This window comes from Halichoeres trimaculatus, unplaced genomic scaffold (genome assembly GCF_033239565.1).
Source record: "Halichoeres trimaculatus isolate MK-OKI-2021-1 unplaced genomic scaffold, fHalTri1.1 fHalTri1_scaffold_9, whole genome shotgun sequence".
Taxonomy (NCBI): Eukaryota; Metazoa; Chordata; class Actinopteri; order Labriformes; family Labridae; genus Halichoeres; species Halichoeres trimaculatus.
Window position 1 is genome coordinate 13,940,732 of NW_027437188.1, and position 7,911 is coordinate 13,948,642.

At 38.8% G+C, this 7,911-nt stretch overlaps 1 protein-coding gene across 1 annotated transcript in view; it reads right to left on the bottom strand.

The window, feature by feature from the left end:
* The window catches only part of pou2af1 (POU class 2 homeobox associating factor 1), a 44,441-nt gene that overhangs the window by 34,032 nt on the left and 2,498 nt on the right, over window positions 1–7,911 (bottom strand). The gene's annotated exons all lie outside the window — the stretch shown is intronic.

Sequence of the window (7,911 nt, forward strand, 5' to 3'; positions counted from 1 at the left end):
TTTATTACAAACTTAAAACTAAAAAAAAAAAAAAACACAAAAAAACACAGGGCTCACTATTTACCTGGTTTCTGTGTGAACTCTGTGAGCACTTCCAGGTTAATGTTTAAAAATTACAGCTTGTGAATCAGCTTTCTCAGTTCAGAGTTTTTCATGCACGTTTTATGACTTCAATCACCATGATCCACTGAGTCTCTGGGGATGGGTGGGTAGAAAGTTTCTTTCTTTTTTTTAGAAGAGTGTATGACTCGGAAGCATTGGAAGTACTTACAGCTACACTGAAACTCATTTAATGAAACTTGCCTGCACCTCAGCACAAGTGAGGGCATGCATGATTTCTACAGTCGGGAACAAAGTAAACTCTGGTTCGATCCACCGCTCATTCTCATTTCACCTGAGGTTAAAGCAACATTATGTGAACACAGAACAGTGCACAAACATTTTCCGAGCCCCCAGAGCATGAAACTCAGCTGAACATTTGTGCCAAGTTGTGTTTCATGGAGTGTTGAGGTTTCTGCAGTGGCTTAAAAGGTTATAAAAGACTTTTCAAAATAATAAGAGCTCTTTTTGCCATTTAAACTGAAGGGCAATAAAGGGAATATTTTGCACCTCTTAACTTATATATCAGGATAACTGATCATTGCAACAAGAAACCCTGGGTTAACACGTTGAGGAGCAATTACCAGTTCTCAAGTGGCGTTTACTTATTATACTCTACTGCCCCCTAGTGGTGGGTTTTATATCTAATACGCTTTAAAAACAGGGTCTCAAAGGGGAATCCTTGAACACTAGATGGAGCCAGAGAGCTAGAACCAAACGGCGTCAAAGTACCAAGCATCTCACCAAACGAAGCTTGACAAGAAGATGATGCAAGCGAGGCTGAAAGTTTGATGTGAGAAGCCAACAGAGACGAGGTTTGATAGAGGATGAGGAGCCTCAGAGATCAGTCAGTGAAGAGCAGCCTGGAGGCTCATCAAGTCTAATCAGGTTAACCTAAAAACATTATTTACCATGTGTTTATCTCCAGCCAAAGCTGGTTTTTATTTTTTCATATTTCCATTACATTTCATGAAAAGGGGAACAGAGGAAAATATCACAATATGCAAGAAAAAACAATGGATAAAAAGGATAAAAGAAAAGGAAAAGAGAAAAATCTAAGAGATAAAAGTAGACACAGGAAAACAGAGAAACAAAACCTGAGAGATAAAATCAAGAATTAGAACAGAAAGCAGCATGATGCAAGAAATGAAATATAAAAAGGATGAAAATAAGTCAATAAGAAAGAGGAGTTCACCAAACGACTGATAAAGCAAGAAGGAAAAAACTTAACAAAAAGAAACAACAAAAGAAAAGATAAGAAAAAAACGATGAAAAAAAGTTGATCAAGACAGGACAGGGGATACACGGTGTGATGGAAGTTTAAGATTGGAGAGGAATGTAATGTAGATAAAAGAAAGAAATGAAGAAAGACAACAACAAAGATGGAAGAATAATGGGACTGGACAGAAAGAAGCAAAACAGCAAAATAAAAAAATAAAAAAATAAAAAAATAAAAACAAGACAAAAAGAACCTTTAACAACAATTTTACAATCCAATAAAGAAAGAAATAAACAAAGAAAGACAGGATGGTTGAAGAAATCACTCCCCCCCCCACCCACCCCACCCCAAACAAACAAAAAAAAAAGACAACACAGCAGCCAAAGAAACTCGGGTTACAAAAGAAAGGGTGAAAGACAGATGATAAATAAAAAAAAGGAAAGCGGTGGGGGGGCGGAGGAGGGGTTGGAAGGGTAAGAAAATTCAAGAAAAAAGATGACAATACTTAGAGAAAAAAGATTGCTGAAAAAAAAAAGAAATAAAGAAAGGAAACAATGGTAGACAAACAGGACTGGGCAAGAAAGAAAGAAAGAAAGAAAGAAAGAAAGAAAGAAAGAAAGAAAGAAAGAAAGAAAGAAAGAAAGAAAGAAAGAAAGAAAGAAAGAAAGAAAGAAAGAAAGAAGTAGGTATAAATGCACACAGATAGAAAGGTAGAAAAGTCAGACAGAGGGAAGAAAAGAAGCAAGAATGAAAGAGGGAAGTTAAAGGCAGATAGACAAAATAAAAGCCAAAGAAAACAAAACAAAGAGAGAAAAAGACAGATGATCATCTCAGAGACAGGTATGAACTGTTTGAGGAACTAAGGTCAGTTTAATATTCATATTAGTGTTTCCTTACAGTGGGATAGTAAAATTAGAGAAGACACCTGATGTTTTGTTTGTTTGTTTAATTTTGTCCACACAATGTTGTAAAAAAGCAAAATGCAGTCTCAATATTGGGCGTACAATATAAAGATTTTATCATATGTTTTGAATAGCTGAAGAAGTTTTGAACAGCAGGGTTTAAATGTTTGAGTATTTTGGTGTATTTGATGTTTGTTATTCGCTCCGTTCACATGGACCTGACCTGCTTCTTAAACAGCTTTAAAGTACAAAGGGTTAAATGTGCCTAATGTTCCAGACTGAAACAGTCTGTATTTATTCTGGCTCAGTCACCGTCCTTCTATTCTTGTTGTAGCACAGGCATTATTTATGTCTCCGACCTTCAAGACACATACTGTTCCTGCTCATCGAGCTCTCAGGTGTTAACACCTTCAAATCTGACATTAAGTCATTTTAATGTTAGTCATTTCCTCTGACAGGTCACAGGACTGTGCAGGCAGAACACTGTGTATCATTTATCTCTTTAAGGTCTGTTCACCATGCTGACAGGTTTTTCCCTTTGAAGTGAGACAGCAATCATATTTAAAATATTTCAGCTTTTTCATTTATCATTGAAAAGAATTGATTAGTCTTTTAATCTCCAATTGTGTTTTGGATTTTTTTTTATTGTGCATTCATTTTCCTGGTGCCAGATTTAAAGAGATCAACTTAATGCTTCAATTGTACCCTGGTGTTGTGTTCGGGGGCATGCACAGACTTTTTGAAGGGTATTGGCGAAAAGAAATCAACACACAGTGGTTCTCACCACTGGAGAGGACACTATGTTTCCCATGTTTTCACCCTTTAGCACATGTTTTTGCCTCCCGAGACGACACTTAAGTACACGTTCGGGCTCACGATAGGGTAATTTACCATGTTTGACACAGCCTAGGAGACAGGTGAGTGTGTTTTGCTAAGCAGGAGGGCACATCAGCACGTTTTGGCACCCTAGAGGACACTTTAGTGTGTGTTTTGGCTCCTGAAAGGGGTTTTAGCCCCAAAGACGGCACTAGAGCACATGTTTTGGAATGCCTTTGGCTCTCAAGAGGGCACTCTAGCGTGCATTTTTGCTCTGAACGAGGTTTTTAGATCCAAAGAGGGCACTTGAGAATGCATTTTGGCTCTAAACAGGGCATTTTATCATGTTTTTAACAGCTTAGGAGAAAGTTTAATGTGTCTTGCCAACCCAGAGGGCACTTTAGCATGTGTTTTGATCCCTAGTGAGCACTTCAGTGTGTGTTTTGGCACCCAAGAGGGCACGTGAGGGCATATTTTTACTCCTAAGAGGGTTCTTTTGGTGCACATGTTTTCCAACAATTGAGCCATGAAGGCATCCTTGTTCCCCCCCTGTGCACACCACTCATTGTGTCACATGACTGGCTGATAAGGTTACAGTTTTCAGGAACTGGTTGAATGTTACAATTACCTGAACACTTCATTCAACAGTAATAAAGCTCACTGCACTCAGTGTGATTGTAGAATAGAGAGCCAAAATGATAATACATGAAAATGAGATCAATCTCAATCAATGTTTTTATAAGATCTTGAATCAAAACAAAGGTTAAGGTCAACATTATTTTCACAGGAGAGTCCCAGCCAAACGTGTGAAAATCACAGACATAAAATCAAACAACAAAAACAGGAGAGCAGCTGTTTTAACACAATAGAGAATAACAACCTGTCTGTCTCCATCATTATTGTAGCAAGGCCTTTAAAACGAAGACCTAATGAGATACATTCATTAACCTGTCGCGATTAGTGCCCTGCTCTTCTAATTCCCAACAGTTCATGAACTCCTCCCTGTGAACAGATTTTATTATCATTATCGAAGTGGGATGACTTTGAAGGCAGTAAAAAAATAATAATTACAGGCATGAACATCGTCTCAAATGATCATGCCAAGGGCTTGAAAACAACCCTCCCTGAAGATCCTTGTTTAAAAATCCTGTGTGTAAATTAACTTTAAAATGAAATATTGATAACTGGAAATTCTTTTAAAGAGTCTGATTTCACCCATGTTGCACCAACATACACTATTGTTTCTGCGCTCAGGTGTGAAGGAAATATGGGGCAAAACACAGCTCAGAAAGTCTTGGATCCTTTAAAGTATAATTTGTGGGTCTTATTTCTCTGTTCATATTGTTTCTGTTCTCCTTTTTTACTTTTTTGACATTTACAAACTCTCAGCACTCATGTGTCACACACTCTGCGGATGGAGATTCTGGCGGGTGGAAAACTGGTTTGGTAAAGATTGGTGTCGTCGATGCCAGGAAACAGAGATCAGGGTTAGAGATAAAGTTCCTTTTATAAATGACTCACAAACATTGATTCACAGTCTTTCTTCACTCTCTTCACGCTACATAGACTTAGGTTACTCTGACGGCCTTGAGTTTGGTGTTTTGGAGTAGACTGTGCTGTGTGTTTTCTTTTGTTTTTTTGAAGGTGGAAGCGACCACATGTAGAGGAGACGACGAGGAAGCATAGGGTTAAAGGTTTTTACAGCCACATTGAAAGCTAATTCATAAGTTGGCTATTTAGAAAGGAAATTCCCACAAAACAATGCTGGCTCAAGTTGTTTATTTGTTGGACTGAGAGTTAGTTTGTGGAAAGGACCTGAGCACATGTGTTCTAACCAAAGTGTCAGTTTAGGTTGATAAATACAACTACACTAAAACACATTTCCCTTGTTCTTGCATGAAAATTGGTGTCAAAGAGGAGATCCACAGGGCAGATATATTATTTTTTCTTTTGCGCGGCAGAGCTCATTGGATCTAATCAGTATCACTGTCGTATTGGTATCAGGACTGAAAAAGTCGGATTGTTGCAGCTCTTGTTTAAGCCCCCCCACACCCCAGACCCTGGTAGACAAAGGTAAAACTCGAATGTCTTGCTGATTTCCTTGAGAATATCCATCTTTGACAACAAATCTGCCCTGCTTTCTTCAAAGAGTCTAATTTCAGGCCAGGACTCCGCTCATAACTACATCTTAAGGACAAGGGAGGACAGCAGGTTCAGATCCTAGACAGAGCAGACCACTGGTCTAAAAGAGGGGTTAAGGAAGCCATCTTTGTTAACCTGAACAACATTTCCTTAACGGGGTGGAAGCATGAGACACCACTTATCTCCAACATATGTATAACCCAATTTTTGAATACTCTTAACAGGAAAGGCTCCAACAGGGATCGTGTTACCCCAACAACTCAGGAGCTTGCTCTGCAAATGCCCCCCTGTGACTCCCTCACAAACTGATGACCCAAACAGTTTTACTCCAGGGATACACCAGAAGTATCTCCGACAGCTAGAGTCACAGATCATAGGAGTTTCCTGGATTCCCACCCCAATGATAATCCTCTCTTCATTCATGTTGGGCTGTAAAACCTCACACCTGTTGACTCCTGGACTGGTTCTGCTTATTATGTCAGTTCGTTGTGGTTGTATTCAAGATAACTACCAAAAACAGTGCATTTTATTTTGAAAGTCACTTTTTAGGTGGTTTCTGTGCACTGCTTCCTGTCCCACTTGATCTACCTTGTGTAAGACGATGCGTAGCACCACAGGCATCCAGATCCTTGTGTATCTGCTGTGAGCAGGAACGCAGCCACACCACAACTGAGCAGATCCAGTGTGAGTTTATACATTGACTTGAATAAAAACTCAATCCGATCTGGATCACACCGGCTGCACCCTGCTTCTGCAACTCACCCAGATGCATCAGATATGCAAGGCTCTAAATTTTGTAGGCTGCTGGAGCAGTGACACATCAGTTAGCAAAACACAGTTCAAGGGGGACAGGAAGTAGTTAGAAACTAGGGATGCACGATATTGGATTTTTGCAGATATCCAATATGCCAATATATCGAAACCCCTTTTGGCCAATACTGATACCAAAACCGATAATCACAAGTTTGTATGTCTTTTTAAAGAAAGCTAAGTCTATCCTGTACTGGAATTTAAATGTTAGTCTTATTGTGACGTCTTATTTGTTTAAGAAACACACATAAAACAAGACAAAAAACATTTGATTTTACCAAAAATAAGAAATGTATTATTTTTTCAAACTCAAGACATTCAGTTTTGAAATACAGAAAAATAATTTCTTTAGATCACATGAACTTTAAATGTACAATGCATTTTTAGACATAACCAAGTTGCATTTGATTATTTTAGAGCTACTGTAACAACCTGGTGATGGACACAGAGCTCTGCAGTGCAAATAAATGAAGTGCTACATTTTATTTAAGGAGCTTATTTTTCAGATGGAAAATAATAATAATCCTAACTGAATAGCACCCTATCGGCTGTGCATATCGGCAGAAATTTTCATATCTGCCGATACCGATAAACATGTTTTTAAGCTTTTATCAGCTGATACCTATATTGTGCCGATAATATCGTGCATCCCTATTGGAAACCACCTAAAAATGCCTAGTGGTCTTCAAAAAAAAACAAAAAACCAAGAATTTCCAAACCAGATGGAATTGATCTTAACAACAACAAACTGACATAACGAGTGGAGCCAAACCAGGAGTTAACAGGTTTGAGGTTTTACAGCCCAACATGAACCACAAGAGGATCATCATTGGGGTGGAAATCCAGGGAACTCCCCAGTCTGACTCTAGTTTTCTGTAGGTACTGATACTTGCTGGACTGCACACGCCGCTGGTTTGAGATTACACATGAGATAGCATGCAGTCAACACACAAAGGAGCGTAGCTGGCACAGGTCTGGTTCATTCCCAGAGAAACACTCTCTAGCTCTGTGCACCGGATGAAAACTGAAGAAGTCCCAAGTGAGGAGAAGAAAATTTTCCTCAAGAATTTCTCAGTCCTTTTTGAATTAAGCTATTCATATGATCTGGATGACACAGGTTGTTGTATGCTAGTGGTTCTGTTTCTGATTATCTAATTCCATAAATAGGTCACTAATGTATTGAGGTGATAATTTCAGTCTGATTCATAACTCACCTCACTCAGTGACTGAGGTAACAACCAGCAGACAGGGAACAGCATTAATCTGTCTCCGAAACCAGACACGCCCCAAATGTAGAGCCTGGTGTCAAAACCGGCGCCTGTACATGTCATAAATTAAGACATTAATGATGGAGTAATTACCTTATTTTCTTTTTGTACCAGCTTATGGAAATGTTAAAATCAGCCTCCAAGTTATGCATGTTCTAAAACAAATGACTCATCAATGGAGCCTGCCTCGAGTGGCAAGTTAGGGAACTACGGTTCTGACACATCAGCAATTCTATTATTCATTAGTTTTTGACTGGCTTGGACAAAAAATGAAGATACACACTTGATTTGAGTTGATAAAGCTCTACCTGGGCCATTACAGAAAAGTATAGAAACTTCAAATAAAGGTCCATGCCCCCTAGTGACCTGGTAGAGTATTGCACCAATCTGGAAACATTTTTTTTTCTTTTAATAAATATCTCCAAAATTTTACTTATAGTTGTGCCCCTTTGTTAAAAAATGAGTGACCTCATTTTAAACAAGCCATCTGTGCATATCTTTGACACATGCACGTATTTTCCACTCTTTGCACAGATATAAGCAGACAGTAGTGATTTTTTTTTAGCCTCTTACAGGCTACTGGCTAATATTGTGTTCCACAAAGAAGCAGCTAAAGGTGCCGCTCAGATGTTCAAAGACACATTCCTGACACTCT